General features: G+C 46.4%; 1 protein-coding gene across 1 annotated transcript in view; it reads left to right on the top strand.

Moving 5' to 3' along the window:
* The first annotated feature begins 310 nt into the window (after positions 1-310).
* THSD7B (thrombospondin type 1 domain containing 7B) overlaps positions 311-24,072 on the top strand; it is a 2,969,219-nt gene continuing 2,945,457 nt past the window's right edge. Inside the window, exon 1 of the mRNA XM_069616536.1 lies at positions 311-861. The gene's annotated coding sequence lies outside the window, so the exon portion shown is untranslated. The remainder of the gene's footprint in view (positions 862-24,072) is intronic.

Genomic DNA, 24,072 nt, shown 5'->3' with positions numbered 1-24,072 from the left:
CATAAAGTTGTGAACTGCGTGCACATGGTGTCTTCCTGTACTGTAGCCGCCGTTGTCACGCGTTGGCGTGCAGGTGACAGGTGAGGAGGTCACACGCGATTAGCTGCCCAGTGAGTGTAGAGAATCGCGTTCATGAACATCGACCCATATAACGGATTTAGCAGTGCCTTGCGGAAAGCATAGTAAACGGTCGCGCATTGGTGAACACACCGTTTTCGGCATTATCTACCCTCCCATCATAATACCCACGGCTGAGCAGTAATGGGGTGGGTGGCAGGCACAGTGCAGGGACGAGGAGGGCTGCTGCTTCCTAGGCAGATCAGATGGCTCCCGCGGCAGCCAATGGGCGCGCACCGTGCGGGGAGCTCCTTAGAATGAGCTGTCCCGCCCCCGGAGTCCGGCACCTCTGCTGCTTTATACGCTGGAATGGGTGGTCTGCAGGCAGAGCGCCGTGCGTGCTGTGCAAAGGAAGGGCTGCTCTGCTTTGCGAGGGGCAGGTGGATCTGTGTTGCGAAGGGAGGTCTGCACTGTTGTGAGAGGGCAGAGTGGGAACGCTATACCGGCGGAGGGGAGGCGTGCTGTGCCAGTGGAGTGGAGTTGGCGCTCTGCTAGTGGAGGGAAGCCGTGCTGTGCCACTGGCCGGAGAGAGTCGGTGCTGTACCAGTGGAGGCAATCAGCGCTGGCTCAGTGAAGGGACTCGGTGCTGCACCAGTGAGGAGCGCCGGTGCTGTGCGTGTGAAGGGACTCCGTGCGGTTCACGAGGACGGTGGTACGTTGCACGCCGTTGGTGGCAGTGCTGTACAAGTGGAGGGTGCCCCTCCGCAGGACAGCTCCAGGCGTTTGCTGCATCTGCTGCTTGGGGTAAGTCAAATATACAGCTTGTGGGGGCTGGGTGCAGCGCGTGCGCTGCGCACGAGGTACTTTCCCCGTTTGTCTCAGCGCTGCCCGCTGCTTTCTCATCACTGCCGGGTTGGCGAGCTTAGCTACACTTGGTTGCAGGTTCAAAGCTGCCTCTCCTGGCCTCTTCTGCTGGCTAATGTGCTGGTGAGATCCACCACTGTATACCCCCATTTTAACGACAATTTTATTTAAAAGGTTAACGACCAATTTGGCGGTTTCTCCAGCCGCAGGGCAGCTGGTGGGCTTAAGGTACATCTCCCAGGACTCGGGCTCTCTTTGTCAGAGTGTTTTCATGTCCATACACTGTCATCAGCCAAAGCCCGCATTGCCATATAGAACATGTGAAGAGGGAAAACTGGATGCACTCAGTCGAAATTGAGGGTAGGAGAGAGCACCTTCTGGTTTCCTTGCCCCAATCGGGTTTCAGATGTAATGCTGCTTCGCTTAGGTGGCACTGTGGAAGTCGTGCACGGTGCAGGATGTGGGTCAGAGCCGGCTCTATAGAGGCTGCTACTCGGCCGAGTTGTCCAGTTCTGGCCATCAGTATTATGGTGCAGTACTAATGTGCTGGCAAACGTCCACTAGGGAACACAATATCCCCCAGGCTGGCCAGTGCATGCGAACCCTATGTCACGCTACTGAGGCGTGAAATGGCCCGGAAACGATTGATTGCCCGTGGGGGAACCCTTTGGGATCGGCAGTTCACACTCAATTTAATAAAATCCGGTTGGGTCCGCGAGCACTTAAACACCACCTGCCGCGGTGTGAGAGAGGCAGCGCTCGAGAGCATGGGACTAGCCGCGGCTGCTGGGAGCTCTCCACATTGACAGGTGCTGAACCTCCAGTGGACACTTTCGTGGCTGTCAGCCTCCCTCTCACGGCGACGTTTATACACACGAATGACGGGCGAAGACGCTGCTGCTGCTGCATTTTAACGCACTTTGCAGCGCAGACATTCACCTGCCACACACAGAGTGTGCTGCGATTTCACATAAGGGCGATAAACTGCTCGAAATCGTGCGCGTCCGTTTCTCCGATGTAACTGCTTGCGTGTTGCAGCTAGTGAGTGCTGGCGTGATGCTTGCAGCCTCACTGACAGTGCCAATCCTTTATGCAACCCTGTGCGCGAGTGCCTAAATTAAAGACTGGGCGCGGACTCCACGCTGAGGGTCGATGCCAGGGGTGGGTTGCGCTCAATATGTGCGCACTGTGTCTAAGCAATCGCCCAGTCTCAGCGACGTCTGCCCGTGTCATCAATGGGCATCCAACCTTTCCACTGACCCGTCTCTTGCACTCAGTGTCAATGATATTGGAGGGCGTACTTTAGGTATGGAGACGGCGGCCAGAGCCACTGTGCAGGGACATCCCATCGAGCCGAGAGTTGCTTAACACCGGTGACACCAATCTTCACCTGCACGCACGCACACACATGCATTCTAACTGAGAGTTGTGTGTGTCCTTTACTTTAAGACATTTAACAATCGGAGACTTTCCCTCGGGCGTACGGAAGCCACTGTGAAAAGACAGGTTCTCACACACGGCTGCGCTGCGCACACACGGATGTGCCAGGGACTTCCGTCAATGGCACACACATTCTCAGTGGCGTGCTGGATAACTGAGATTTGGAATTCGAAGCATGCTTGTTCTAGGCACAGCACAGACACAGCTCTCCCCAGACCGAGCAATGCACAGTTTCCAAATCCACCAGGCAACGCTGCACCACAAGTGCAACGATTTAATGCAGAGGAATATAAACATTTTAGAATGTGTCCACGCAACTCATTCTTTCTTGATATTTTGAGTGTGTGAACAATTATGGATCACTCAAAGCTATTGGCAGAGGTGTGTATCCTGGGGTGCCTGCTACAGTTTAAGTATACAGTGTTTCTGAACCTATACCTCTCCATACCTGAACCTAGTATGGCTTAATTAAGCACTAATGCTCCGTGTAAAGTGCTTCACCTCGAGGACACTGCTCTTGAATATCTAATTGCTTTTAAGCTGCCTTGCATCCAATGGGAACTACAGAAAACACGGCCTAACATATTGTGGCTAAATTCCACTGTCATGAAAGTTGTGAAAGTTCGATTCTTGAACTAAACACGACTATACATTAATAAATAAATAAATAAATGCATGAATACAAAAAAACATCCATCGAGCTACGTTAATTTAAGCCTGGTGGAAACACGGCGTTACACTCGAGTATTTTGTGATGGGATTCGTGCAGGGCAAGCTTAGCTGAAGTGCGGAAGAGCCATTTATAAAGTTAAGAGGGCAGTGCAGGTCGAAGCATAGAGGCAAGCAGCAAGAAGTGGCGGATTTCGAACTCAATCCCATGGAACATCCAAAGTCTGCAGTAACTAGGTCGATGGTTTCCAAACATCAACGCTATATGTTACCCACAGGTACACGAAATATAGTTTAAAAAGAGAAGAAGCAAAAACAAATATATAGCAGATACATACATTCTCGCTCTCTCTCCCCCTCTCTCTGCCTGTCTCTCTGTCTTTTTTCACTCTCACTCTCTCTTTCTGTCTTTCTCTCTTTCTCTCCCTTCCTCTCTCTCTATCTTTCTCTTTTTCTCTCTCTCTGTATTTTGCTATCTCCCTCTCGCTCTCGCTTTCTGTCTTTCTCTCTCTTTCTCTCCCTTCCTCTCTCTCTATCTTTCTCTTTTTCTCTCTCTCTGTATTTTGCTATCTCCCTCTCGCTCTCGCTTTCTGTCTTTCTCTCTCTTTCTCTCCCTTCCCCTCTCTCTATCTTTCTCTTTCTCTCTCTTTGTATTTTGCTATCTCCCTCTTGCGTTCTGTCTTTCTCTCTCTCTCTCCCCCTCTCTCTGCCTGTCTCTCTTACTATCTGTCTTTGTGCTCTCTCTCTCTCTCTCTCTTTCTGTCTTTTTCTCTCCCCTCCTCTCTCTATCTTTCTCTCTCTCTCTCTCTCTTTCTCTGTCTCCCTCTCGCTCGCTCTCTCTCTCTCTCTCTCTCTCTTTCTCTGTCTCTCTCTCTCTCTTTTGCTCTCTCTTTTGCTGTCTCCCTCTCCTCCTCTCTCTCGCTCTCTCTCGCTCTCTCTCGCTCTCTCTCTCTCTCTTTTGCTCTCTCGCTCTCTTTCTCTCTCTACCTCTCTCTCTCTTTTTCTGTCTCCCTCTCTCTCTTTCTCTCTCTCTCTTTTCTGTCTCCCTCTCTCTCTCTCTCTGTCTCCCTCTCTCTCTCTCCCTCTCTCTCTCTCTCTCTTTTGCTCTCTCCCTCTCTCTCTCTCTCTCTTTCTCTCTCGGGTGTTGGCTTTTGAATGGATCTGTCCAGGCATCTTATGTCGCACATTCTCAAAACAACAAAGTAAACTTTTTCCAAATAAGGAAACACGCAATGTTTGTAGGTACTATTATGAATCCCTGCATTAATTATGGGACTCCCTCTTATCACGGCTTTCTGGCACATCTGTTAACAAACTGCTACTTATCCAGAATGCAGCAGTTTCACTAAACTCGCGTCTCCCCGTAAAGCATCACGGATCCAGCATCAGCGTCCCTCCCCTGGCTTCTGGTCATGGTTGGATCCTCCGTTAAAAGGCATGTCCAAGTCTCTCCACCCTTTCCCGCCCCGCATGCTGAGATCTGCTGGCGCTCCCTGCCACCACATGCAGGAGTTTGCTGGGAGAGGCGACTGACCCGTAGGCATATGTGGTCTGCAGTAAGGTAGCGGGATACCTACCGGTATCTTATCAGAACCTGAATGAATTCGCTCTAGAGCTCCATTTAACTCCCATGTGTTCAGCAGTTAATCAGAGTTCTGATGCTCCATTGGGTAATGAAGACCATTTCCGAGAGGCAACTAAGTCCACAGTGCGTGCTTTCCAAACGATCTATCACTCACTCATGTACTCACACATATGCTTTTAATTTTGGAGCAACCTAAGTGCCTGATTCACGAAGCGACCAGGTCCTAATTGTTTTCTTTCGAATGATTAATGCATGAAGCGTCTTCCCAATACATTAGGAATCTTTGTTCGTCTACTTCTGTAAGACCTTTAATACTCGTCATGGTGTGTAGTATCTAGAAGTTATACGAAGGTAAAAACATAACTTATTTCATGGAGTTTTAAGAACACGCTAACGTATAATAGATCAGGGTGACACATGAGTCTGACCACATCGCCCACATTTGCAGCACCCAGATTATAGCAAGGGTGAATCCTTACTCCACTCTCAAGAAGGCACAAGTGGAGCGACAGTCAGAAGTATGGTAGATGCTGTACATTTGCTTGTGTAGAGGGGGGTACGTACCAATGTTCACTTGACTGACAGAAGGCAGGTCTGCCTGGTAACACACCAGGGACCTTATATAGAATTCTGATGCCGCCCCTATAGTACACTGGCAATGGTACTGGGGCAAACATTGCTCCAGTGAAAATATGTGTTGTGTCAACGCAGTTTTAATCCTGGGCACTTTTTGACTTGAGATATAAAGATGGAAGCTGGTGTGCACTATTATGATGGACCCCTGCAAAGCCTCTCCTGTAGAGGGTCTCCTGATTGGCTCCTTCAGTTAATCTGTTGGTTCCCTGTCTGCCCTTTTATTCTGCCCTTGAATGAATCTCAGGCAAGCCAGTCCCAAAGCTCTAAATAGAATCCTCAAATTCTCACAACCTGTTGCGGAACATGAACCTGTTGCGGAACATAACATTCACATGCTAAACACGCTGACGGGGAAATGGAGCACCTCGTGAAGAACGTTCTGCATATGCTCTTGATGGCTCGGGTCTCTTCTAATCCGAATAACCAAATAACAAACAAATCTAACTAGAAGATGTTATGTCAGGTACTGAACAGATGAGGTAAAAAAAAACAAATAAAAAAAGGTTTCATTTCCTTTTGAAATACTTGTAGTAGAAGCAATCTTAAACAAGCATTGGCAATGCCAACAGTTTTTACTTTTGTGTAGATATGGGAAAGGCATTTGCCAGGCACTGCCGTAGTGGTATTAACTGACCAATGATGGTAGCAGCTGCAACATGGTGCAAATGCCTGGGCATATAATAGCAGTGCCAAGCAAATGCATAATATTTACGCACAAGCCAAAACTGTTGGCTTTGCCAATGTTTGTTTTTAGCAGGACTTCAGTGAAGGACACACACAGTGCGTAAAAATCAAGTGGCTGAAGGCTGACCTGGTTAAGACATTTTTATTAGACGAGTAACATGGTTACAACTCCAATTAAGTAATGAACTCACAGGTTAGATACATCTTAATGATCTATGATCTTTGATGAGGAAGAGTAGCAGAACAAGGAATACACTGACCTGATCTGATCGGTGGCGTAACAATGATCGCCACCATCTTATATTATTGTTGGATCGTCTGAGTTGAGAAGCCTTTAATGAGCTCTCCAAAGGCGTGTCAAGTCACGTGACAGTGAGAGGCAAACTATTTTCTAATATTGTTACTCTCACTGAAACGAATTTCAGAAGATTTAAAATCCAATAATAATTGGATTAGTGAAAAATAGAGCAAAACATGTTATATACAAACCTGATCTCACTTGCACCCTTTAGCAAGACCTGCTTATTTTGGGGATGCCGCAATTCTTCTGCGGTGTACAAACCTGATCTCACTTGCACCCTTTAGCAAGACCTGCTTATTTTGGGATGCCGCACTTCTTCTGCGGTGTACAAACCTGATCTCACTTGCACCCTTTAGCAAGACCTGCTTATTTTGGGATGCCGCACTTCTTCTGCGGTGTACAAACCTGATCTCACTTGCACCCTTTAGCAAGACCTGCTTATTTTGGGATGCCGCACTTCTTCTGCGGTGTACAAACCTGATCTCACTTGCACCCTTTAGCAAGACCTGCTTATTTTTGGATGCCACACTTCTTCTGCGGTGTACAAACCTGATCTCACTTGCACCCTTTAGCAAGACCTGCTTATTTTGGGATGCCGCACTTCTTCTGCGGTGTACAAACCTGATCTCACTTGCACCCTTTAGCAAGACCTGCTTATTTTTGGATGCCACACTTCTTCTGCGGTGTACAAACCTGATCTCACTTGCACCCTTTAGCAAGACCTGCTTATTTTGGGATGCCGCACTTCTTCTGCGGTGTACAAACCTGATCTCACTTGCACCCTTTAGCAAGACCTGCTTATTTTGGGATGCCACACTTCTTCTGCGGTGTACAAACCTGATCTCATTTGCACCCTTTAGCAAGACCTGCTTATTTTGGGATGCCGCACTTCTTCTGCGGTGTACAAACCTGATCTCACTTGCACCCTTTAGCAAGACCTGCTTATTTTGGGATGCCGCACTTCTTCTGCGGTGTACTATGAACTAATGGTGCAGAGAACTTAGCACAGCTATTGAAAAATAAGCGTGATTCAGTAGAGCTGAGTGTATTCTGTCTTTACTTAAGTGCCAGAACCTCATATGCCAGAGCAGTGTGACCAGTTCCCCATAGTTTCCATTCTGTGTGGTACATTTCACTTTGACCTACTGCAAAGGCAAGCTGCTCTCTTATCGCAGAGGCATCTTGGTTTTTGAGGTTAAATCAAACCTGATCCCTGTTCACCACTTCCGTGCCCCAGACATGGCCCTTTACATGTGTTTGAATCCCTATCAAGTACTTAATTGCAAACTATTCAGATGAAGTACAACTGTGGAAGAATGTGGGTCTATCCAATGCGCCTACCACTCAAATTCTGATACAAACATGGAACGCAATACTTAGTTTATCAGTCTTGATATTTTATTTAATACAGTATAACCTTTTCATAATGTGCTTGGTTTTACCAATACATGTTACGACCTCAACATATTCAGGTCTTCATCAGGGCTTTGCACATTTTCAATCACGTACAGTATCCACTATTTTCAAATTCATACGTCCTGTTATCAACCTTCCAAATGTTAGAATCTATATCACGCTCCTAGTGGTGTCCTAGTGGTGTCCACTGCAGTGTCCTCTGAAGGCAGTGATCTGCTAAAAGGTAAGAATCCCACATTCTCTTTTCAATATTCAGATGACGTGTTGTGAAAGTTCATTTCGCCGAATGTATGCCTGTTAAATGAAAGCTCAGGACTGTGAAATCGGTGTCCCTGTGACGTCATCTGGACGTCCTGGGGAAGGGATCAATAAAGGATTCGTTTGTGTTGCATTTAGCCTGATAGTCCTAGCAGTAAGCAGGCAAGAACGCGCTTAGAAGTGGTAGGGGTGAGACGCACTTTCCATTCATTGCGGATATTTAGAACATGTTATTTTTAAAATACTTCACCTTCCCAAGTGCCTGCCAAAAGTACTTATGTCAAAAATGGACCCCACTTTTGACAATAATTGACAACTTATTCGAGAATAATGGCTTTCATATTTGATGTTCAATAGCGCCTGGCGCCCAGCTCAATAGCGCCTGGCACCCAGCCCAATAGCGCCTGGCACCCAGCTCTGACTTGACGCTACTATGCTTGAGCCAGATCCAGCTGTGACACTGTTCTGGCTGCTAACTTCGTGCAGGCCCGCGAACATCCCGCGAACATCCCGGAGCGTAGGTGTCACGTTCCAACACTGCTTTGTCCTGCGTCCACTCCGCCCGTCCCTAAGTGGAGGCCAGCCAGATGCTATCTGCTCGGATCCATATGCATGCATCAGGAGACGGCAGCTGATTTATGCCCGGGGTCATGCTGCCTCCTACTTCATTACTTCTGCATCAGCAGCATCCCCCGGAAACACGCTGTGCTGCATGCAGTCTTCTGCATGCCTTGAACGATTTAGTGCCCCTGCTCCCCATCTCCTATCAATTTAGAGGCACGGTGTCTTCATCGGGTTTGGAAGCATGTCCCGGAGCACATTGACTACCGACACACTGCATCTTGTTTTTCAATCTCAATTTAAATGTCTGGTCAACTACACGAAGGCCCGTGCCTGGAGAAGTTTGAATTGCAATGCTTGCCGCCTACGCCGAGCGCGAGCAAGACATATCGGTGGCAGCAGGGCCCATGCTACGTGCCACTGCCATGTGCATTTTGACAGTCTGCAGTGTAATCTTCCTTGACGGCTTTCCTAATATTTATGTAGGCATTCGGTCCATTTGTCATCCCTCTCCTGCCACTGGAAGCGGAGCAGCTTAATACAGTAGTCTCTGTTTTGATGAAAGGCTGCACACCACAGCAGAAAAAATGACATCTAGTTTAAAATAATTAATTATGGTATTTTTCTGCAAAGGGTTGTAGATTAAACTTTAATTTATATCTGACAGAAAGCACATTGCTATCTCAAATTGTTAAAAAAAATCTAATTATGGCATTTAGACAAACAGTCTAAAAGGATATTAGATCTTGCGTTTCACAAATGGTGCTGAGTGGTGGTCTTACTGGAAAAGGAGTACATTAGGTTCATTTTCAGTGTCCTATTCTTTCAAACGTCCTTTGCGACATTTCTGTTCCCTCCGAGTCTTTTGAAGTAGTGTTAGGGCTGCTTAGGTCCCATTCAAGCGACAAACTGCCCGATTCATGGAAAAGTGCGCATGGATTCCGCGAAGCCAGTGTGCTGACAACGACTCTGTGTGAGCCTTTTTATGCGCGCTACGCGTATGAATGAAATTGTTCCTGCAAAGTAAGGTCATACGCAAGTCGCGGCCAGAACGTCCCCGACACACACCCAGGCAAAGCAAAAATAGCCTGAAACAGCTGCTTTTGCATGGTCCTTGGGCGTGAACACCTGCACCCTTGAAAAAGCGTGTGGGGTCCCCTAAAAGCAGGTGTGCACCACAGGGACACTGCACGGAGTCCCAGTAACTGTTACCGGCACCCAAACACCATTCGTAAACATTTCAGTAACTCAGGTAAAACTCTCAGTGCAAACCCCAAAACCATTCCTGTTCACCGCTACACTGTGTACTCGCACCCCTAACCTAGATCGGAACCCCGGCTGCATACACGCACCCCTGAGTCCAACATTCAACCTCAGCTCAGCGCTGTGAATCCTATGCACAAGTATCTGTACTCCTGCCTTTGGGAGGTGGATATAGATTGAGGGCTTTGCATGGCCATTTCCCCAACAAGAGTTTGCAGAGTGGGATCCATGAATACGCCTTGTTCTGCGGATTTGTGGCCGTGCGTTGGACTGCCTGCTACCTGTCCCTCGTAATGCCCACATTGTTCCATGTTCTTCCCCATTTTGCATGTTCTACCCCCTACACTGCCCTCTGCGCAGGCCTGCGCATTCCATGAATCGACAAACAGGATTTCAAGTGCAGTTTGGCGCGCAAAGTCCCCATTTACTGCACAATGAATTCTATGAATCAGGCCCTAAAACTGCTTTCCTCTCTTTGCGCTCTTTCCTGTTCTGTCCATCTCTCTCGAGTTACCTTCTCCCCTCTTCTGTTCCTGTTCCATCGTGGCGTGTCAAAAGCCTTGTTCAGCAAATGACATGATATGTCATGACATGAAACAGGGACAGTCATGTAAAACAATGAAAGTGAACATCACAGAACGGCTGAAGAAAAAAAAGGGAACACTGTATTTCCAAATTTTGAGCGACCTTTCGGTGTTCATGCAGATGTTTTCCACTAAATATATATATTGCAGTAATCCACACAAGGGATACCTAAGAGCTGTCTGAAATCTATCTTATTTAGTCCTTTGGGCCAACAGTGGTAGGCCCAGTAGACACAAATTCCCTTTCTCCGGGTCTGCTTTATGATGCTATGTATCGGTCTTGGACCCAAATTATATTTAAAACAAAAGTGGGTGTTTTACATGGGTAGGTATGAAAACAAGAGAGAGAAAACAAACATAATATAACAAACACCATCATTTCTACCTATCAAGGGATTATGTTGAAAGACATATTTTGCTATGCAAGAAGGCAGAATTGGACAAGCTCAAAGTTCAGCGTGCTAGCCTAGTGCCATCCTCATTGGAGGGCTGTCTCGGCGTGTGTGGGTGTGTGTCTGTGGTCGTCCTTTGACAGGGCACCAACAGGGACGGTTCTCAGTGGTGGAGGAGGGATGGAATTTCCAAAACGTAGTTGGGTTGGCGGGGTAGTCTTGTTGCCTCAAGGTGGTCAGGCCTGCTGATGTCTTCAGGAACTGTTGGTAGGCTTTGTAGGAGTGACTTGTTTTTTAAGATGGTCTTTCCTCTCACTGAAGTCTGTTGGCATGTGTGAAAGTTAGCAGGTATGTGTTCTAGGTGCTCTCCTTCTCGAACAGCCCACAGTGGTTGTGGTAATGGCTGTTGACCAAGTGGTCGGACTTTCATATGGCACCCTCAGGGCCTTCGTGTCAGCGTCCACACCTGAAGTTCCCAAGTGCCCCAGTGTTAAACCATGAGCTTATCACAATTATTTCATGTCACGCACTCATCCCAAAAGTGCATTCACACAGATTTCTGTGTGGCGGCTTTCCAAATGTTTTCCACACACCAGCTAGAGAGTAGGTGAAAATATAAAACAACATATGTACAGGAACATACAAACATACATACTGCAGCCTTTTTTGAAATATTCATCAGTAACACTGCCACCTCACTTTTCCAAATCAAAGAACGACTTTTCATCAAGATACTCAACATCTGTAGAGCGATAAGGGCAATACATGGTACCTTGGCCACACAGCTGCCTTGACTGGAAACGCTATTGGAAGTTCTGTAATTTGTACAGAAGAGTGTCTAATTTAGGGGTTTCTCTGTAACGGACACATATAATTTACATGTAGGGAAACAAACATCATTGAACATTTCAAAAGCGAAACCATCCCACCTTTAAACTTCTCAACATCATGTAATAATCGTCTGTTTTCAATTAGATTTTCCCACTAGTAGTCAATCACACTGCTAATGATTGAGCTTACTCCTTTATCTATCTGCAGGTCTAAAAAACAATACAAAAAACCTCCCTTTAAGTTGAAGAATGTTTCTGTAAAAGAGATGGCCCTGCTGAATAGGTTGTTCACTGCTAAATACACTTCAGTCATTTGGAAAATAGTGGGTAAAATCCTCATTCTTAATTTAAAAGGAATAGGAAGTCTTTCTTCTAGCACCATGACCAGCTAAACTCACTACCTCGTTTACTTTAGTTCCTGCAGGAACTGGATTGTCCTTAAAATTTAGTTCTAAGAATAATTAACTTAATTGTATATTGTAATGAGGCATTATCTGCAAATATGATTAGCTACTGCTGGGAGCCAATGGTAAATGGTGCAGCAGCGACAGACGTGCAGGCTGATGCTAGAGCATCACACAGCAAGCAGTGGGAAGAGTAGTGATACTGTTATACCAAATGAACAGGTCAGATGGCAAGACATCACTCCCCAGAATTACCAACAATGTTTCCACTGAGCGCAGGCCAAGAGTGGGGAGGAATGATGGTGTCATTCTAATCAATGATTTGGGGAAAGTGTTAATGTCCCTCCTGAAAGCAGATATTTCTTTAGATCTGGACAGGGAAGCAGATCCACTGACAGGGGGCTTACAGCGGGAAGCATATGTTTTGCCCCTAGATAGGGTTGGATTTGGGAGTGGTGGGCAGCAGGTGGAGTGTGAGCACAGGGGCTAGCTCAGTGCATACAGGAAAATTGGATTCTGAAGGAACAGTTGGGCTGTCCTGATCAGACATTTGTACTCGAGTTGGAGGGTTTGTAGAGGTAACTGTGCTGTTATATGGAGACAGTGTAGACTGGCCAAGGTGGCACAGACACAGGCACTTTTCTACAGTCCAGTAGTTTGTTTGGAGTAACATTTAGTCCTTTCTCAGTCTATTTAGATAGTACACTTGAGGTCTAGTATACAGGACATTGATCAGTATGGAGGTTGTAATGCTGTTACGATAGGGTTACAGAGATCATGGTTATTGCAGCGGTCGGTGGACTACTGCTCCGCAAGAGTGCAAGGAGAAGTAGTCGCTAAACTGCTCAGCCTACTGAGCAGCACTCATACTGCTGCAAACTTACAGCGATCCTAATTCTAAGGCTTAAACAGGCACAGTAAAGTGATATACCTCGTTCACCTTTTGTGAAAATGTGGGCTTCTGGATGCTGTAAATGTGGGTTGAACCAGGTTCAGATGCAGTGCTGAGGTGCTTTGTGAGGTACGATCCTGTAGTTGACCTAGTCCAATGAATGCATTAACAGTGGCTCAAAGCATGATTAAAGAATTACCAAAAGCAGCACTGCAGCTCCTGGTGTTTCGAAAGCCTTTGAACATTGTCGAATTGTGTTTATAGGCATTTCAGTGCTGTTGAATATAGGAAACCCTCTGCTTTACTTCTTCTGTTCCTGTGAGTCCCAATCCAGGAGCTCTGGGACAATATTGGTCATTGATCACTTCACTTCCATCCCAGAGGAGGGTAGCTTGAACCTGCAGGTGACCTTCAACTCCAGTTATGGGGCTGGGTACCAGAGGAGCTGGCAGAGGGACAGGTCTGGTCCAGCACCAGTTCACCCCAATGCCCCATTGGGATCAGTAGGGAGAAGAGGTTTCCTCTGCCTTGGAACACTTTCTTCACCTCATTGGCAGATAACTCTGGAAATGACTGCTGTCCCAATATAATTCCAAATATATTCTTTTTGAAGTCCTTCAAAGTACACAATGCATCTAGGAATGTATCAGAGGATGAATACTAATAAAGGGAAAAGTCCACCCATGATTGCGTAAAAGCAAACCTGCTTTAAAGGTGCCCAATCTATTTTAGGGTAACAGGTGACATTTGTCCTCTTGCATCATACCCCAAGTGCATTTCTCTGCAGGAAGTATAGGAGAAAGAATAGAAAGAGAAGCCCACAGAAAACCAAGAGGGACGAATCATTCCTCTCTTTTGTTATCAGCTGTCTTAGTGTCTTATACCAGCCACTTACCTGAGCCTGAAATTCAAAGGTCCTTTGCTATGCAACACCGTAGTGTGAGGCTGGTCCTTTTGTTTAGGGTGTTTCACTTTGAAGTTGATTTACCAGGATGCTCATGCTGAGAACTGCTCTGATATAAACAGGTATAATGTGACCTCACAAAGGATCAAAGAGTGTCACAGTATACCTGCCTATTATTTTGCGAGCAGAACAGAGACCGGAAGTCTAATCAGAATAAACCTAACCCTTCCCTGGCTGGCCTGGGCACACAGTGTTGACATGTGCATTCTACAAATCAGATGTGACACCATACCAAAATACAGGTAGGGCTTATATTTAAAAATTACCCTATGATCAGGTGATAGTTTAACATAAATTGTACGGTTTTGAATCAGAGGTGTAGATTTAAATGTGATGTCTTTATGCAGTGACTTTGTTGTAATATCAGCTGTCAAACAGGGCACCTACAACCTTTGAACCTGATCCGTGCCATTGGAGAGTAGGAGCTGCACACCGGGGATACTGATACAGCAAGTACATTATGCTTTGAGCGTGGAGTTTAATTAAAGGACATGTCTGTTTAGCAAACAACCCAATCAGAGATGGATTGCCTGCATCATTTTATTATTAATAAAAGTAAAAAAAAAAGAGGGCTGCCACACACTTGCAAGATGGTAATCATTCCCCATGTGGTTGATGGCAGCCTATCTTAACTATAATTTGGTTTGGCTCAACATGTTCAATTCTATGTTGAGGTAGACACAATGGTCATGAAGATCATCGCTACTGCAGGTGAGGCTGTATCTAAATTGCTGGAGTTGATAATCTCTCATGACTGCAATTTGGTTGGCTCAGTATGTTCATGTTTATGTCGAGGGAGAGAAAGGGGTCACAGAGTTCACGGGCAGTGCAGGGTGGATTCATCCAAATTCCCAGAGTTGATAGCAATTTTCATTGGCTGCAATTTGATCTTCTTTGGCTGCAATTTGATTTGATTTGGAATGCTCAGGTATTTGTTGAGTATACCCAGTGGCATACCTCGAAATCCCACCCCCACCAAGCAAGCCCTGCTGAAAAGGCCCCAATAAGGTCCCGTAAGAAGTGCTCTTCATGTCAGCCTCCCCGGCTGCCTGAACAAACATGCGTGCATAATCTGCATGATGATCATGTTTTCACATCTACATGCCACACTCGGTCAAAGATGACAGTAAGTGCTTTAATCACACCTTACATTTTCAGCTAGTGTAGAAACAGGGTGCATGTAATCTGTTTGACAAAATACCAGCCACACTGTTGATTACTTTCTTGAAGCTATGGACACAATCTATGCTATTTTGGTCAATGTAATCCACTTTTGTGAAGCTGCAGCTACAATCTGTGCTTTTATGCAGGGCCATTGTAAGTCAGTTTCATGAAGGCATGACCAAGATATGTGCCAGTAACAGCCATTGTAAATAACTAACATGGAGCTGCAGTTACAATCTATGCTAGAATGGGTTCTGTAAATCACATTCATGAACCTGCAGCCACAATCATCACCAAAATGCTCAATATGGCACTTGATGATGACAGTACACAAGCAAAATAAGTTATCATTGTTAATATAAATATGATGTCCACTGCCCAACCACATTCGTCCACATGCACAGATAACACACTATGCACAATAACAAACTTACATACACATTCCATTACAGTCAAACATGCATGGATACGGACACTTCTGTTTATTTTACTTACCTGTAAATTCACATTTTGCCTTTGCCGCAGTGATGATCTTCACTTGGTCCAGTCATTTCCATGATTTGGGATTTACAGGTGATTTGGTCAATTCTCCCTAAGGAAAATTATATTTGATTCTCTTTTTCAAGGAAACATGCCTAAAATCTCTTAGGAATAGGCCCAAAACATATGTATTTACACAACAGCAGTAACATGGTCAGTATCGTGGAGTTACTGGCATAGCAGGGGCTTGTAGCCCTCAGTGTTTGATTGGCCAGTATCATGGACACCACCTCACCCCACGACCCCCGCACAATGGGGGCAACAGGACCCTGCTTCACCAATGGCTACACCGAAGTATGGTTGACTGGGATGCCATTATGACAGAGGGGGTCATTACGACCCGGGCGCAAAGGGATACTGGGCAGCGGTAATGACATCGGTGCCGGTAATCCCTTTGGCCCTATTCCGAGGTCCCTTTGCGGGTCCTCCCCTTAACGCTTGGTTTTAGCAGGTGTTAAGGACGGGACCCGCAAAGGGATACCGGGGTCAATAACGGCACCGCAATTTGCGATACCGTTATTGCCGCCTTCCCACTTGCCATTGATCCCTATGGGGGCTCAAATGGGAATGGGGAATGGCTTTTAAAATGGGGATTTACCGGTCCCACAAAGCTCGGAATGGACCGGTAAGTCCCCATACCGCCACGTCAGTGGCGGTACCGGTATTGGTGATAGTCATGGCGTTAATAGCGCATGACTAGCACCAACCTCGGAATGAGGGCCAGAGTTTATAAAGTAAGGGTTTGTGGCATGATTTAACTTGAATGCTTAGTGCTTTGCACAAAGTAGGGTTACTTCTAATGGTATTTTATTTATTTATTTGTATTTGTAGAGCGCACTACAGCCCACGGGCATCGCAGCGCTATAGCAGTACTCAAAGAAGGCTCGCTTAAGGGTTACAGCGAAGCCGCCCAGGTAGATAGACTTAGTGACGATACAATGCATGGTATAGGGTTACATACATATTTAGATCATGGTACATTGCGGGGATTGCGGTTGCACAGTGCAAGTCATACAAATAGACTGGTTTTGACGGCCTTGCGGAAGGCCGCATGGGAGTCAATAGTCCTAATGTGAGGGGGGAGTGAATTCCAGTGGGTGGCTGCCATAGTTGGGAAACTGGTGCCGCCAGCCCGGGCTTTGCGTGTTCTAGGAATAGCAATCAAGTTGGAGTTGGAGTAGGGGGTTCTGGTAGGCCTGGAGGAGGGGGGTTTAGAGATTCTCTGTGCCAGGTAGGGGGGTGCCTGTTCATGAAGACACTTGTGTGTCAGGGCAAGGGTTTTGAATATGATCCTTTCTTTGACTGGTAGCCAGTTTACCTGCCTTCTAAGTGCAGAAATATGATCCCTACGCGAGAGTCCAGTAGCGGCCCTGAGCGCATTGTTCTGAACAATTTGTAGTTTAGCAAGATTCTTGGCTGAGGTGCCTACCAGGAGGGCATTACAGTAGTCCAATCTGGATCCGATTATGGCCCTGGAAATGGTAAGGCAATGTTGTTGTGACAGGAAGGGTATTATTGTGTTGATGAGTTTGGAGTGGTAGGCAGAGGTGGATGCAATGGCGTTGACCTGTCTGTCCATAGATAGGTTAGGTTCTAGGTATACACCCAGTGTTTTAATTGATTGTGAGACAGTGATAGGGATGTCATCAATGGTGAAGGAGGAGTATAGTTGGTCAAGTTTGTTCAGGGTGGAGGGGGAGCCTACCAGTAGAAGCTCGGTCTTCTCACTTTTGAGACAGAGCCAGTTTTCTGCCATCCAGGATTGGATAGTCGCATAGATGGAGCTGAGGGTGTTAGTGTCCGATTGGTAATCACCCGTGAGGGGGATGAGCACCTGGGTGTCATCTGCATAGTTTGTATATGAGATTCCCAGGGCATCCAGGATTTTGAATAGTGGCCTTGTGAAGAGGTTGTATAGAGTGGGGGAAATACAGGAGCCTTGTGGAACCCCGCATTTGATGGTGCTGGGAGTTGCACAGGAGGAGTCAGAGAAAACCCTCATTGCTCTGTCCTGCACAAATGAAGTAATCCATTTGCAGGCCCTGGTCGAAAAGTTTGCTGCTGTGGAGAGGTGGTGGCAAAGGGTCTTGTGATCAACTAGATCAAACGCAGCAGAGAGGTCTAGGAGCAGTAGAAGTGCAGGTTTGTCTGCGTCTCTGAGGTCATCGATCTGGTTTTTCAGGTCAAGGAGGGCAGTTTCTGTGCCGTGCCAAGGTCTGAACCCTGATTGCCGTAGGCCAAGGAGATGGTTCTCTTCAAGGAATTTCTGAACTTGCAGGTAGGCTGCCTTGTCCAGGATTTTTAAGAGGAAGGGGACAGTGGTTATGGGCTGGTAATTTCCCGGGACGGTAGGGTCCAGAGAGGGTTTTTTAAGCAGCGGACGAACCCACGCTTCTTTGTGACCAAGGGGGACATGGCCGGACCGGAAGGAGGCATTGATGAATGCTGTGATGAATGGGGCTAGGGAGGGTGCACAGTCCTTGATGACCTGTGCTGGGCAGGCATCTCCTTTACAATTTGATGGTTTGATAGACCGGAGAAGTGTGATGACTTCTGTTTCGCTCATGTCTTTAAAGTCAAACACCGGGGAGCAATTGGGGATGGTCTTAGGTGGAGGTGGGTTATTGTGATTCTTGGCTATGAGGATGGCCAGAGCTTTTTGATGAGTGATGATCTTTGCCTGCAAAGTTTCAAGCTTGTTCAGCACGGCTGACTGGATTGTGTTACACCAGGCTTTATCCATGAGGAGAGAAGAAGGGGGTGTGGAAGGAGTCTCCAGCTCTCTTAAGATAGAGAATATTTCTCTTGTCCCTGATTTAGCATTGGCTATCCTCGTGTTAAAGGAGGAGACTTTAGCAGTGGTGATGGCAGTTTTGTATTGTTTGGACAGTGCTTTAAAGGCAGCCTTGGTGTTTTCTGAGGGGGATTTGCTCCATGACTTGAGGGCAGCTCACTTTTTTGCGCGCAACTGCAGGAGTTCTTGGGAAAACCATGCATTAGTATGCGTCACTGTTTTGGCTTTTTTGAGGGTGAGTGGGGCCACAGTGTCAATGGCTTGGGTGATGGCCCTTTTGAAGTCATCGACCAGTGTTTCCGGGTCATTGGCGAATGGGGGCAGTAAGGCGGGCACCGAAAGGTGTTGAGCTAGGTTGTCATGGGTGAGCTACTTGGAGCTTCGTGCGAGTGTGGCCGGTAGGGGAGTGGTGGGTAAGGTAGGCCCTTTGGTAGTGATGATGTCAAATTGGATGCAATGGTGGTTGGACCATGGAACAGGATAGATCACAGGTTGGCTGATGGAGCAGTTATGGTGAGATAACCAGTCCAAGGTGCGACCTTTAGAGTGGGTAGGGCTGGAGACGGTTTGGGAGAAGCCCATAGTGGAGAGGGCTTTGTGGAGGGCCTTTGCGTGTGAGTCACTTGGGTCATTGAGGCCGAGGTTGAGGTCGCCTAGAAGCAGGATTTTGGATGATTTCTTTAGGTTATCAGACAATGCGTGGGTAATGGCGTCCTGAAAGTCATTGGAGGGGCCGGGGGGGCGATAGACAAGGTGAAAGGTGAGAGTGCAGTTATGAGAAAGTTGGAGCTTGAGTAGGAGATAGTCGGTGGCCGGATCAAGGTTCCCTTGAATCATCCGAATGGCTAGTGATTCTCTGGCTATGACTGCTACCCCGCCCCCTCTTTGGGTGAGGCGGTCCTGTCTATAGATAGTGAAACCAGGTGGTATTGCGAGGGAGAGGGCTGGGCCAGAGGTGTTGGACAACCATGTTTCGCTGAGGAACACTAATTAAGCTTCAATAAAGTATTAGTAATCGATGATGTCAAGGTTCATCCACGCGAAGGAGAAGTCCCCTTCTTGCATGTGGAGATTGAAGTAGAGTTGTGTGTTTTCTGGGAGTAGAATTAAGTCTCTCGTTTCTGGAGTGAAGTCGAGGAGCAGGAATGTACGATACTAGGGCCTGGGCCAGCAAATGCCACTAATTCCTAGTTTGGGAGAGAAAGGGGCAGAGCTTGCCTTGTCGCAGTGGGACTGGCGGCATTGGTGGCCATGCACATCCTTTTCCTGAAGGTGTTCAGCAAACTCTGGAGTTGCCAATCACAGTTGTGTTAGCAACACTCCAGCTAGAATCTGCGGACAGAAAGGCGCATTGTGTTTGTGATCACCTCCTTGAGTAGATCCCCATGTGCTTTGACTCTATTTCCATTTCAGAAGAAAGAGGAAGACTCGTTTTAGGTAAGCTGCTCCAGTGTTGTTTTACACTTCCCCTCGTTTGTTTGCAGCGTTATTCCCCTCGGTGAATTTGTTTAAAATGCTGCGCGACATTACCTTAGCAGCGCTAGTCACCCATTCACCTGTGTTCGCACCCCTACTGCCAATGTAAACAAATGACTCCTTAAATATGGCTTAAATGCCCTAATTGCTACTTCATAAAATAACACGGTTGCCTCCTGCACTTTCCTGCTGCCAAAAGACCTGCATAATTAACTAAAGCTATGCACGTGGCAGGAGAGATTGATGTGCGCTCTCAGGCTAAATTATTTGACCTACTAATTAGCCTTGAAAGCCACTGAAGGTTTAATTGGAAAACCACTACTTATCGGATTTTGACTCAGCGATTGAGCATCATAGTGTAACAGAAAAGACATGATGTAGGTGCAATGAAAGTATCTGGTAAGCTTCAGAGTGATAAACAAGCACGAGAGGACATATATGAGGAGAAATGGCAGCAGATATATTTGTGTTTTTTTTGGGGTGGGGGGAATAGTCCCAAACGACAACGACGCGAATTAGACAGTTATTAGATAGTTATCATATTAAAACAAACCAACGCAAGACATTCTAGCACACGGGTTTACGGGACAATATGGCGCGGAGTGGGGGCGGGGCATAACGTGCAACATATAGCGGTTCTGCAAGCTGACTTGCTACGGAAAAACACACACAGGGCTCGAGCGCAAGAGCATGTTTCAGTGGGAAAGCCACACCAGGGCCTCAGAATCTAAACATGTACACTCATGTGTTGACACCCAGCTTGACTGGCATTACTGGGATAGTTTGTTAGGGTCTCTGGCGCACCCACAAGGCTTTACGAATGACTCCAGACCACCCATGCATTTTGAGGACTAGTGTGGACATATGGTCGCAGGTGCTGGTGAATTCTTAACCACAAGAGTGGATTCTAATCTGTACTGTTATGTGGCTACACTCCCCGAGCTGCATGCTACTGTTTATTGACATTTTACAATTCATGGATTATTATTTTTTCTGCTGTATCCCTCAAAGCAATTAAGGACGAGTTCGCAGAAGAGCATCACTCATTTTCTTAATACACCAGTTATATCATATGATGTGGCATTTATAACACGCCTATATACAAGTGTTTCAAGGTGCGACGAGGCAAGGGAGGAGGAACTGAGAGAGGACAGAGACAACGATCCTACTAGGACAGGTGTCATTCAGATCGCACAAGTGCATAGGAAGGGGAAAGGGGAACAGTGCGGGGGGGGCCGCAGGAAGGGACAGTGCAGTAAATAGGATAACAGAATATATAAACACTAAGTAAAAGTACGGCCAGCTGGTGGCAAGTGCAATGGTAAGTGCAGACATCAGGTATCAAGTGCTGGCAGTGGGACTGTAGGGATACAGAAAACAGTCCCCAAGTGCGGGGGTTTGCCAGGAGGCAGTGCAAGTGTGCAACTGGCAGGGGAGGGGACCTGGGCCCGAGGTCAGAGGGTGACCAGGTGACTAGGTAACCAGTGCAGTTTCAGCCAGGAATTTCAGCAGGGGAGAGGAGGAGAGGAAGGAAGAGGTTCCTTCCCCACAAACATTGGCTACTTGCACTTTATGATTTGTAAACTCTTTGTTAGCATGTTGTTAGCTTTCTATTCTTGTACTGTTTTTCTCTGGTGCGATGTTTTCCTGCTCATACTGATTCTTATCTATATATGTTACTGTTTAAAGGACAGATTGGTGATTCGAGGATTGTTTGATTTAATACAGATTACCGGATTATAGCTGCTGCCTAAGGTCACACGCCATCTGTGCGCACTAGCAGTGGTCGACTTGTACAAAAAGTAGTGGAACTATGTTTCCTGTTGGCCTGCTCCCGCTCCCCACAAACCCCATCGCCACGCCCCCTCTCACACGCAATCCAAACCCCCAAAGAAACACATCTGCTGTTTAAGGGAATGTTCAGTGCAGTGCACTGAAGTGCACGTTTCAACTTCTTCCTACACTTTTATTTTAAAACTAAACCATTCCGGAATGGTTTCATTTTTAAAATAAAAATATAGTAACAGTAAAACTTAAAAACAAAAAAAAAGAAAAGTATATAATATGCAAAATCAAACTCATAGTTGCTTTCCTTTACAATAAAATCACTGTCTGAAGGCCGTTGAAATCTTTAGAGCCTGAGCTCCAGCGATTTGTACTGGATAAAGATCTGCACCTGCTACCTTGCACCCAATTTATATGGCCAAAAACTGGAGCAAAACTGGTGATGCCCGGCTCGTAACTGAGATGACCTGCATCAAATCTATGTACATCACGTTTGCATGTGGGCATCTCAGAAATGCTCCATGCATATCCAGGTTTGCACCAGTTCTAGGCTTTGTGGTAAAAAGATATAAGGGAGCAGGTTTGGATACTCAAGAGCATCTCCCAATGTGCTCCCTGTTCACTAACAGAATAAGTATCAGACAGAAAATGCATTATGGCCTTTTCATGATAAAAATTGCCTTTTGATTATAACACATTCTTCAATTAAATTGCAATATGAATATTGCTTTATAGTGACTTGGTAATACCTGTGGAATACAATTGTAGGGAGAGAATTATAATGTGTAGCTAGACATTAACTACAGTGAAACATAAATGACTTAGATGACTGAGGATGCATATGAAACCTTCAAGAACAGTAGAATATTAGATCTTTGAAATTGCACCCAAATTACACTTTTATTATGTTTTAGATATATATCAATACACCTATAGCCTACGTAATATATTATTATCTGAAATAATCCACATTTTCAACACACAGGGCCTCATTACGACTGAGGCAGAACGGGTTAACGGGCTCCGCTAAAGGAGGAGGACCCGTTAAACCCGTTCCACCTCATTACAAACTCCCCTCGCGGGACCCGGTAAGTAACGCCTGGTCAAACCAGGCGTCCTTACCGGGTCCCGCGAGGGGAAGAGGGAGCAAACAATGGGCCGCTCGTAATCGGCCCGTTGTTTGCACCCTCTCCTATTCCCATTGAGCCCTATGGGGGCTCAGATGGAAATGGGGAAGGTCCGGGCCCGGGTTCCTGGAGGAAGGAATTACCGGGCCCTTCGAACTCGGAATGGCCCGGTAATTCCCCATTCCGAGAACCCGGACCCGATTTCGGTGGCAGCCATGCCGCCAATAGCGGCATGGCTACCGCCAAAGTCGTAATGAGGCCCACAGTCTAAAATATGTTGCTTAACATGTACATGGCGGAATTATGAGCGTTTGAGGCTGCCATTTGTGAGGGTGTCAAAGAAGGAGGCGGACACAAGGATGGCATGTTTGTGGTTATAGACTTTTATTGGGCACAAGAATCCTCACTATGCCTATCTTTAATAGGAGTTTCCCTGACTCAAACTAATTCTAAAGGGTCTGTCAGAATGTCCATCCAAATGAACGAGTCCACCTCCTTTGTCACAACCTACTTTTATCCCTTTCACTACAACCTAAGACTCATATAATTCAATAGAAAGTTCCTTCTTCAATAGAATGACTCCCTTCTCCTGGTATACAAATGTTTTTTCAAAATGCTCTGTTACAAAAAGGTGCCAGAAGAAATGACTCCCTTCCCTTGACATGTAGCATTCTAACAAAATGAAATGTTCTTTCCCCAGGAGAATGACTCCCTTCCCCTGGTATACGGGTGGTGTTCCCAAAATGTCCTCTTGTAAACAAATGTCTGAGGGAACTACTCCCTTCCCTTGGCTGGTAGGTCCTGCACTTTGTACAGCCAACTTTCTGGACCAAGAGAAGGACTCCCTTCTCCTGGTACTGGTCTGCACTTTCCAACACAGTTCACAACAAGGCCAGGGTGAATGACCTTCCCCTGGCATCTCTTCAGTGTACTTGACATAATTCACTTTCTTCACCAGGAGAATGGCTCCATTCTCCTGGTGTTTGAGAGGTATCTGCCATCTTGGGTTCTGTCTTGGCACTCTTTCGCTATTTTCACAAAGTCCCAAGTCCTACTTATATTCGAGTTCCAGTCCCTTCTCTAGTGGTCAGTGGACATATCTCTGCCACTGGTATGAGGAGGATTTCCTTGGATGCTTAGATCTCTTCTGTAATGGTTCCAGGTCCTTTTCTCAAGGTCAGTGGACTTATACCTACCAATGGTATGAGGAAGACTCCCTCAGATGATTGGTTTTCTTCACTTAGCAACCAAGACCCTTCTCTGGTCGTCAGAGGACCTACCTCTGCCACTAGTATGAGAAAGATTTCTTCAGATTCTTGATTCTCTTCACTTTTTCTTGGGTCCCTGGCACTTGGTGGTTCTTTGATAGGCCGTATTCTTGCCCCA

The sequence above is a fragment of the Ambystoma mexicanum genome, chromosome 9, assembly GCF_040938575.1.
Source record: "Ambystoma mexicanum isolate Mex_15411 chromosome 9, UKY_AmexF1_1, whole genome shotgun sequence".
NCBI classification, from domain to species: domain Eukaryota; kingdom Metazoa; phylum Chordata; class Amphibia; order Caudata; family Ambystomatidae; genus Ambystoma; species Ambystoma mexicanum.
The sequence above is the reverse complement of the archived record's forward strand: the minus strand, read 5'-3'. Positions and strand labels throughout refer to the sequence as shown.